At 45.2% G+C, this 10,380-nt stretch overlaps 1 non-coding gene across 1 annotated transcript; it reads right to left on the bottom strand.

Moving 5' to 3' along the window:
* Positions 1 to 6,713: 6,713 nt before the first annotated feature.
* On the bottom strand, positions 6,714 to 6,795 carry trnal-aag (transfer RNA leucine (anticodon AAG)). Its single transcript has one exon. It is a non-coding gene; the product is annotated as a tRNA-Leu (tRNA).
* Positions 6,796 to 10,380: the final 3,585 nt, after the last annotated feature.

Genomic DNA, 10,380 nt, shown 5'->3' with positions numbered 1-10,380 from the left:
AGTTTTTTACCGCCAGTTCAAAATGGAGCTGAACACGGAGGAGGATTCCTCCCTAATGGCCGCTCTGCTCTGCTCCGTGCCCCCGCTGTCCGGTAATAGTTAAAGCAGATAAAAACCTAAAGAACACTCAAAAGCTTCAAGATAAAACTTACTTAAGGAGCTTCTTCATTCACGTTCAAGAGAAGGCCTGTTTCCAGCCAGACTATGGATTGATTCATGAAATCGCTGTTATTAATATGTAGTCATTCCAAAAAATGAGATTTGCAAAACAAAAACTATATGAACACGGTGACAAGCCTGGGAAATATTTGTCATACGTGATCAAAAAGAAATCAGACTCTCAAAATATAGCATTCATTAACGACAGGAATGGCAAACAACTCTTTGACTCAGATGATATTAACAACACCTTCAAAAGATTTTACGAAAATCTCTACGAGTCTCAGATCTCTAATGACACTACAGAGCTAATGGACACCTTTTTTTCCAACTTTAACCTTCCTTGTTTGACAGAAATCCAAAAATCAACATTAGACAGTCCTATAACCATTAAGGAAGTCACGGAAGCCATTGGAGGTCTGCAGTCTGGAAAAACAGCAGGGCCTGACTCTCTTATTGTAGAATTTTACAAGGAGCTCATCACCCTACTGGTCGAACCGCTGCTACACATGTTTAACGACTCTTTTCGAAAAGGTCACTTGCCCATGTCATTGAGGGAAGCCAACATATCTCTAATACTTAAAAAAAATAAACCACCGGAAGATTGTGCCTCGTACAGGCCAATTTCCTTATTAAATGTAGACTTAAAGATCCTTTCAAAAATATTAGCGAAATGTTTGGAGATCCTACTCCAACACTTATCAATGAGGATCAAACTGGCTTCATTAAGGGACGTTGCTCCTTTAATAACATGCGTAGGTTGCTCAACGTGATCCAGCTCTTCAATCAAAGTGCAATGCCTGGTCTAGTTGTTTCCCTAGACGCCGAAAAGGCATTTGATCGCGTTGAGTGGTCATATCTTTTCTACGCTATGAGAAAGTTTGGCCTGGGGAAAAATGTTGTTAATTGGATCAGATTACTTTACAGCGAGCCTTGCTCAGCTGTTATTACTAATGGTTTACGATCGCCAAATTTCCGGGTGCAAAGGGGAACACGCCAAGGCTGCCCCCTATCGCCCCTGCTTTTGCTCTGGTTATGGAGCCTCTGGCAGAGGCGGTGCGGACCCATGGGGGGATATGTGGTCTGACCATTGGGGAGAGACAACACAAGATTTCTTTATATGCTGACGACGTGCTCATATTTCTATCTCAGCCTGAGGACTCTATCCCGCATCTCATAGAGACCATTAACAGGTTTGGGGACTTTTCGGGCTATAAAATCAATTTCAACAAATCTGAGGTCATGCCACTAGGCACATTAAAACGTCAACCATCTATACCTGCTGGCTTGATATAGAAAGCTCTATGTCCAGGTTCCCTTTAAAAAACTTACTTTTTTTGGGAAAAAACTATACTTTAAAAACGTACTGCAGTAACCCCATTACTATTAACACTGTGAGGGCATGGCAAATGGTCCAAAAACTTGAGGACAGGTTCCAAATTATATCTCCTCTTACACCTATTTGTGATAACCCGATGTTTCTACCTGGCGCCATGGACTCTGGCTTCAAAATATGGTCAATAAAGGGAATTCGTACGCTTTCTGACTTGATGGAAGGTAACACATTATTATCATTCTCCCAACTATTGGATAAATATGATATTGGGAGGCAGGATTTTTTTCGTTATTTGCAAATAAGAGATTTCATACAGAAAAAAACCGCACTCGATGTGGACCAAACAATTTCAGTGTGTGAAAAACAGCTTTTTTCCCCCAGGGTAAAAACTTCAAAGTCTTTTACAACTTGCTGAAAGAGCACCCCTCACCAAATACATTTCACCTAAAAGAAGTTTGGGAAAAGGAATTGCAGTGGGCAATAAATCAGGAGGGATGGGATGAGGTTTGGAAGAATGTAAAGTCTTTAAGTATTTGCAATCGGGTTAAGTCCATACAATTTAAAATTTTACACCGTGCGCACATTTCTCCTTCTCAGCGAAGTAAATTCAATGCAAGCCTCTCACCATTTTGTCTAAAATGTAGAGTGGATATTGGTAGTCTTACACATTGTTACTGGTCCTGCAGGGAAATTCAACATTTTTGGCATATAATAAAATGTGAATTAGATAAGATTTTCTCTGTTTGCACACAATTTAACCCATTGTATTTACTACTTGGTTTAACCGACGCCGGTATTACTGGTAAATATCAGCGTCAACTCTACAGAATGCTTACTTTTTGTGCAAGAAAATGTGTGGTATTGAATTGGATTTCTGACAAAGTACCAAGTAAATCACAATGGCTAAATATAGTACTGGACTATATATCTCTGGACTACTTGACGAGCAAACTGCACGATAAAGAAAATAACTTTTATAAAGTTTGGGAACCTTTTACTTCTTATGTAGGTTTTGAAACTTCGGTTCTTCTTTGGAGAGGATTTGTAATTTGAGGATGACCGAATTGTAAACATCTGAAATGTTTTGGTATAGACCATTTGTTTTCCATTGCTGTCTTTTTTTTTTCCTTCTTTTCTCTTTGGTAGGTATGTATATGTGTGTATGTGTACGCATATGCTCGTATATAGGTATGTAACTCTAAGAGCTGGATTGTTCTCTTGTTCTTGTCTTGTATTGCATTTGTTTGTTTGTCAAAACGTTGAAAACCAATAAATATAATTAAAAAAAAACAAAAAAACCTAAAATTCATAAATTTAAATCATAAAATTTTAAACCCAGGTTATTTTTGTTAATAGAAACTTCTATTAGAAATAGAGAATTTCAAGTGTTGATCCCAAAGTGATCACCTTTTTGTGCAATTGTTTTAGTTTGGAGGCATGCATAAAGTAATGGCAAAAAGAAACAGTTGTGCTTCCAGGCAGATTAAATCATTCATTGCTTAGAATTTATCAGAGAAGTATGGTAAAATTGGTTCAGTTTAATATCACCACAGATATAAGTAGGTACATGCAGAAACATGTCAAAGGCACATCAGGTTGACAAGGTAACAGGCGTCAGGTTGGCGGCCTGGTCGCCCAGCGTCAGGTTGGCGGCCTGGTCGCCCAGCGTCAGGTTGGCGGCCTGGTCGCCCAGCGTCTGGTTGGCGGCCTGGTCGCCCAGCGTCTGGTTGGCGGCCTGGTCGCCCAGCGTCAGGTTGGCGGCCTGGTCGCCCAGCGTCTGGTTGGCGCCTGGTCGCCCAGCGTCTGGTTGGCGCCTGGTCGCCCAGCGTCTGGTTGGCAGCCTGGTCGCCCAGCGTCTGGTTGGCAGCCTGGTCGCCCAGCGTCTGGTTGGCAGCCTGGTCGCCCAGCGTCTGGTTGGCAGCCTGGTCGCCCAGCGTCTGGTTGGCAGCCTGGTCGCCCAGCGTCTGGTTGGCAGCCTGGTCGCCCAGCGTCTGGTTGGCAGCCTGGTCGCCCAGCGTCTGGTTGGCAGCCTGGTCGCCCAGCGTCTGGTTGGCAGCCTGGTCGCCCAGCGTCTGGTTGGCAGCCTGGTCGCCCAGCGTCTGGTTGGCAGCCTGGTCGCCCAGCGTCTGGTTGGCAGCCTGGTCGCCCAGCGTCTGGTTGGCAGCCTGGTCGCCCAGCGTCTGGTTGGCAGCCTGGTCGCCCAGCGTCTGGTTGGCAGCCTGGTCGCCCAGCGTCTGGTTGGCAGCCTGGTCGCCCAGCGTCTGGTTGGCAGCCTGGTCGCCCAGCGTCTGGTTGGCAGCCTGGTCGCCCAGCGTCTGGTTGGCAGCCTGGTCGCCCAGCGTCTGGTTGGCAGCCTGGTCGCCCAGCGTCTGGTTGGCAGCCTGGTCGCCCAGCGTCTGGTTGGCAGCCTGGTCGCCCAGCGTCTGGTTGGCAGCCTGGTCGCCCAGCGTCTGGTTGGCAGCCTGGTCGCCCAGCGTCTGGTTGGCAGCCTGGTCGCCCAGCGTCTGGTTGGCAGCCTGGTCGCCCAGCGTCTGGTTGGCAGCCTGGTCGCCCAGCGTCTGGTTGGCAGCCTGGTCGCCCAGCGTCTGGTTGGCAGCCTGGTCGCCCAGCGTCTGGTTGGCAGCCTGGTCGCCCAGCGTCTGGTTGGCAGCCTGGTCGCCCAGCGTCTGGTTGGCAGCCTGGTCGCCCAGCGTCTGGTTGGCAGCCTGGTCGCCCAGCGTCTGGTTGGCAGCCTGGTCGCCCAGCGTCTGGTTGGCAGCCTGGTCGCCCAGCGTCTGGTTGGCAGCCTGGTCGCCCAGCGTCTGGTTGGCAGCCTGGTCGCCCAGCGTCTGGTTGGCAGCCTGGTCGCCCAGCGTCTGGTTGGCAGCCTGGTCGCCCAGCGTCTGGTTGGCAGCCTGGTCGCCCAGCGTCTGGTTGGCAGCCTGGTCGCCCAGCGTCTGGTTGGCAGCCTGGTCGCCCAGCGTCTGGTTGGCAGCCTGGTCGCCCAGCGTCTGGTTGGCAGCCTGGTCGCCCAGCGTCTGGTTGGCAGCCTGGTCGCCCAGCGTCTGGTTGGCAGCCTGGTCGCCCAGCGTCTGGTTGGCAGCCTGGTCGCCCAGCGTCTGGTTGGCAGCCTGGTCGCCCAGCGTCTGGTTGGCAGCCTGGTCGCCCAGCGTCTGGTTGGCAGCCTGGTCGCCCAGCGTCTGGTTGGCAGCCTGGTCGCCCAGCGTCTGGTTGGCAGCCTGGTCGCCAGCGTCTGGTTGGCAGCCTGGTCGCCCAGCGTCTGGTTGGCAGCCTGGTCGCCCAGCGTCTGGTTGGCAGCCTGGTCGCCCAGCGTCTGGTTGGCAGCCTGGTCGCCCAGCGTCTGGTTGGCAGCCTGGTCGCCCAGCGTCTGGTTGGTTTCGAGCCGTTGGGTCCGCCCAGCGTCTGGTTGCAGCCTGGTCGCAAGTTTTTGGCAGCTGCCTCAGCGTCCCTTCATGGTTTCCAGTTGTGCTGAAAAATATGAAGAAATCGTTTAAGTCCAACTACCGTTGGCAATAACACTGTAAAGTTTACCATTAAGGCTTCTTCAGTTTTTTATTAAAAGCAAAGCAAGTATTAAGACTTCCCTTTTAAGACTTTATAGCCCAAAACTTTGGTAATTAGGCCATTAAGTTTGCTTACAACATTACAGAATCTTGAATTGAGATTAAAAAGCACAGCAGTTAAGACTTCCCTTTAAGACTCACTTGGTTTGGGAAATTCCACGATCTATACAAAGCTACCTTAGCTATTCTGTTGCTTTTGAGAGCAAATAGCCACACAATATAAAAAGAGTTTAATCTTAATTTATTTTTCATGTAACTGTTGGACACTTGCAATATTAGACAATACGGTGTGAGTGATGTGGCTATAGGCCGAAGTTGAGTAAGCACCAATTGTTGTATTCAATAAACACATGAATGTCTGATTAATTAAGCCAGCTTTATACCCACATTGTATGGTCAAAATAGTTTAAACATGGGTTGGAATCCCCATTCCAAAAGCCAGACAACTTAACCTTATTTACTACATTGTGCCACAAAGAACCTCAGCTGTAAAAACAGTTGCGGCATTTTCCCATTATGGTTTCACAGAACCTGCTCACCTTCTTTAGCAGCTTGGATCAACTTGGACTCCATTGACTGGAGAAGTGCGAAGGCCCTCTTCATGGAGAGATCATTGGGAGACACATCTGTGGCAGAAAATAAATTCAGTTAGTGTCCGTAAGTAGCTCTTGAAAGAGTCTGTCACTAACGTTCTTACCTCTAATCATTCTCCTCTGCAGCTCATCATCATGTCTTTCATTTGTGCCGCCAACTGGCAAACTCAAGCCTAAGGACAATGCAACTGCTGTTAATCAAATGTTTCTGCTATTTGACGGCACATATCATGAACTTGTTCCAGCTAAATTTCACTTCAGTAATTGTGTAATTACCCTACTCTTTACATTTGTTATACTCCACTACATATTTGAATACAAGCTTGAAACAGAAGAAATGTAACAACCTTTGTTAATCCAAACAGTCAGCACACAAACAACAAAGACCCAAACAGCTGCCATCACTCCAGTCACCAAGAGAAACTGGTTCCTGTGCTACATGCCAGGTAAAAACCCATCATGCAGGTAGCACAGCTGTTGCTGATCAGCTCTGATTGGCTCTCTCTGCAGAGTCAGTGATAGTTGAGATTCAGCCCATGAAAAATGGGAATTTGGAAGCAAGGGACATGTACAGACTATATTGTAAAGAAAGTCCAGGAAGTTGTGTTTTTTACAAGAAAGAAAGTCAATGATGTTTGTCTGAACACTGTTAGACTTTTTTTTGTAAATTTGCGTTAACTTACTGGCAACGTGCTGTAACTTCCTGATTACAGTATCATAACTGTACATGTTTTTTTACAGTATAATACCCTTACTGTAACTTAGTTTTACAGTAGTAAAAATATCCTTGGTTTTACTGTTTAAAGAACTCCACAGTGGCAAAGCCCCAGGGATTGATTAAATTCGTTGAGAAATATTGTAAGGAGAGGCTGTCTTGGTTGACATACCTCTTTAACATTGCGTGGAGGTCTGTGGCAGTGCCTAAGGAGTGGCAGACCAGGGTGGTTGCTCCCCTCTTCAAGAAGAATGGCATCTGCCCATTACAGGAGTATCACTATGCTCAGGCTCCTTGGTAAACTCTACTCCAAGGTGCTGTACCAATGTATGTAACATTTCAGCAGTTGGCAGTGGTGGGATTTGAACCCACGCCTCCAGAGAGACTGGAGCCTTAATCCAGCGCCTTAGACCGCTCGGCCACACTACCTGCAAATGTTACTTCCCCAAATCGTGACAAACACAAGGAACGTAACTAACGGTATGCTTGTTAATGTTATTGGAAAAAACGTTTGCAAGGGAAAACACATAACTTAGATTACCTAACTACAGCTCTGATTTAATACAGGCCAATGTTAGAGATTGTACAGATCTTTCTGCAGACCTTCACCGGCTAAATACCAATTCCCATACCGGGAGTTGAACCTAGGCCACTTGGGTGAAAACCAGGAATCCTAACCGCTAGACCATATGGGACAGACCACATATTAATAACAGGGATTTCATGAATCAAGTCATAGTCTGGCTGGACACAGGCCTTCTCTTGAACGTGAATGAAGAAGCTTCTTAAGTAAGTTTCATCTTGAAGCTTTTGAGCGTTCTTTAGGTTTTTATCTGCTTTAACTATTACCGGACAGCGGGGGCACGGAGTAGAGCAGAGCAGAGCAGCCGTTAGGGAGGAATCCGGAGATACTGAGATTTGAACTCAGACCACTGGATTCAGAGTCCAGAGTGCTAACCATTACACCATGGAACCTTCAGAAGTGTTGCAAGGGTTTGCTAGACAGTTTCTTTCATATTATCCACATGTGTGATATTAAAGGCACACAACAATCACAACAAAGATGAAAAAGCAACAATTACAGGCCAACTTAAGTCATTTTGTTAGCTAAGCATTCAGAGGATGTGGAAAAAAGCAAGTCAAAAACAGGTTTTAAAGGACTTGCCACAGACAGTGAATACAGCAGTAGATATGGCTACTGTGTACAAACACATGGTAACTTTACATGTGTTGACAAGAAAAGATGCTCACAAAACGCTGCACTTGCAATTGCGTTTCTTGGGCACATTCATGTCCTCTTACATACAAATAACTGATAAATTCTTTAATCGCGATATCATGTGTCAGACATTAGTTCCAGATGAAAACACTAGTTGTCAGAAGTGGGATTTGAACCCACGCCTCCAGTGGAGACTGCGACCTGAACGCAGGTCCTTGGACCGCTCGGCCATCCTAACAGATCCAACAGAAGTTCAGTAGGACCTGTTTAAAAAATTATAATATACTAAATTAAACATGTCACTCTATTGTAGTTCTCAGTCATCCATGTCATAGTTAACAAGGGAAGGTTTCTCAACTGTCAGTCCAAATATGGGCGTTCATGGAGACATGGAAGAAAGTCACCAGGGTGGCAAGGTGCTTGACAATGGTATGGCATTGGAATAGACTGACAATTGGGTCAACATTGTGCAATTATCTTCAAAATGTCCAACTGAGTCCACAATAAACCTGCCAGATGGGAAATAAACTGATAACTGTCTTCATGGTCTAAACGTGTCGAATATTGCCGTACAATTCCCACAATGAGTCCAGATGTGTCCGTTTTGGTTCTTGATCCATGCTATTACCCCAAAAGTGCACAACTAGGCCAGGGACATTGGACTAGGTAAAAGGTCCTCCGCAGAAGTTTTGTCTCTTATCCAAGAGACTTCTTTAGTTGTTTTTTACACAGTGCCCACTCCCCACCCATATCTGACAATTGAAAGCTGTGGGGAAAGGGGGGTTCCAAAGCTAATAGACCATTCAACAAGCAATTCTGATGCACTATACTGGCCCATTCAGGATGAGCACTGTATACTCTGACTGCAGCAACACAAGTTCAAATTTCAGTGATCCCTAATTTTTATGGTGACTGAATGCAAAGTGTGTATCCCCCATATAAGTCAAAGCCTATCACTTCAGTCAATACTGTCAAATTTGGAGCCTTCTGATTACATTAACAACCAGGTGGCTCCTCAACATGCCCCCACCAACATACTGTTTACAGTCTAAATGACCAAGGACATTACACCTGTAAGCTTACTTTACACTAGATGTTGAAAGTTGAAAGGTTGATCTTTTTCACCTGTGCTGTGGCTTAAAAACAGGTTCCACTGAGATTTGAACTCAGACCACTGGATTCAGAGTCCCACCCATTTCATGACAACCTAACCCACTTCCAGGTTAAAATCCTGTCCACTTCCGGGTTTGGCCAGATACAGATACAGATAATTCATATGGTTAACAGATACAGATACAGCTGTACGTGCTAATCTTATTAAACACTTATTGAGTAACCTTCCACTTTTTTTGCCTTTTTACGTACATAACTACAGCTTATTTAATACAGGACCAATGTCAGAGATCGTGCAGATCTTTCACCAGCTAAATACCAATTCCCATACCGGGAGCTGAACCAGGGCTGGGTGAAAACCAGGGTTTTCCTTACTATTAGAAGTCTTTAAGAGCAGACCAAGACCTTTTGGACACCACTTAGGCCAATGAATGTAAAATCAAACCAACTGAACGCTTTCTCAGATCTACTGATTGTAGTTTCAGAGGACTCCTTAAGAATGCATGTAAAGGTTATTTAGGCAGAATCCAGACTTCTAGACCATATGGGACTGACACGTTGAATAATAACAGTGATTTTATGAATACATCCATAGATATGCCAGGAACAGGGCAAATACATAAATAAATGATACATATATCACATGAGTTAGGTTCGGGGAAATGCATATCAGGGCATAGGGCTAATACAGCTCTCATTTAATACAGGACCAATGACACAGATCTTGCTGCAGACCTTCATCGGCTAGACATCGATTCCCATACCAGGAGTTGAACCCAGGCCACCTGGGTTAAAACCAGGAATCCTAACCGCTAGACCATATGCAACATTAATAACAGGAAAATGATTACATGAATCAATTCATAGGCTGGCTCGAAACAGGCCTTCTCTTGAACGTGAAGAAGCTTCTAAAAAAGTTTTATCTTGAAGCTTTTGAGTGTTCTTTTGTTTTTATCTGCTTTAACTATTACGGACGGGCGGGGGCACGGAGCAGAGCAGAGCGGCCGTTAGGGAGGAATCCTCCTCCGTGTTCAGCTCCATTTTGAACTGTAAGCTCACTTTAAACTAGATGTGGGAAAGTTGAAAGGTTGATCTTTTTCACCTGTGCTGTGGCTTTAAAAAAGGTTCCACTGAGATTTGAACTGAAATCGCTGGATTCAGAGTCCAGAGTGCTAACCATTACACCATGGAACAAATGCAAAAATGCAAAAATCTGTCTCAATGACCAGATGTGTTGCAAGATTTGCAATCAACAGTGCATTGTCCAGCGATGGTGGTATAGTGGTGAGCATAGCTACCTTCCAAGCAAATGACCGGTGTTGGATTCCCAGCCATCGCAGTAATTTCTTTGAGTCATGTTACTTTTAACTTTGATTTATACAATAGCAGTGCAAGCATTTTCCCATGGTTTGATTTCCAGCCACTACCAGGTTTTGAAGCCATATACAAATAAACATTACATATTCCACCCAGTTTCTTTCTTATTCCGTGTAACACAAAAAAAGTTTAAAAAATCTGAAAATCTTCAAGGGCTGTAGCTCAGTGATAGAGCACATTTTCAGTCTCAATGCCCAGATGTGTTACAAGATTTTCAGTGAATATTGTGCTGTCCAGCAATGGTGGTATAGTGGTGAGCATAGTGTCTTCTAAGCAGTTGACTGGGATCAATTTCCAGCCATTGC

This window comes from Etheostoma spectabile, unplaced genomic scaffold, assembly GCF_008692095.1.
Source record: "Etheostoma spectabile isolate EspeVRDwgs_2016 unplaced genomic scaffold, UIUC_Espe_1.0 scaffold00001362, whole genome shotgun sequence".
Taxonomy (NCBI): Eukaryota; Metazoa; Chordata; class Actinopteri; order Perciformes; family Percidae; genus Etheostoma; species Etheostoma spectabile.
The sequence above is the reverse complement of the archived record's forward strand: the minus strand, read 5'-3'. Positions and strand labels throughout refer to the sequence as shown.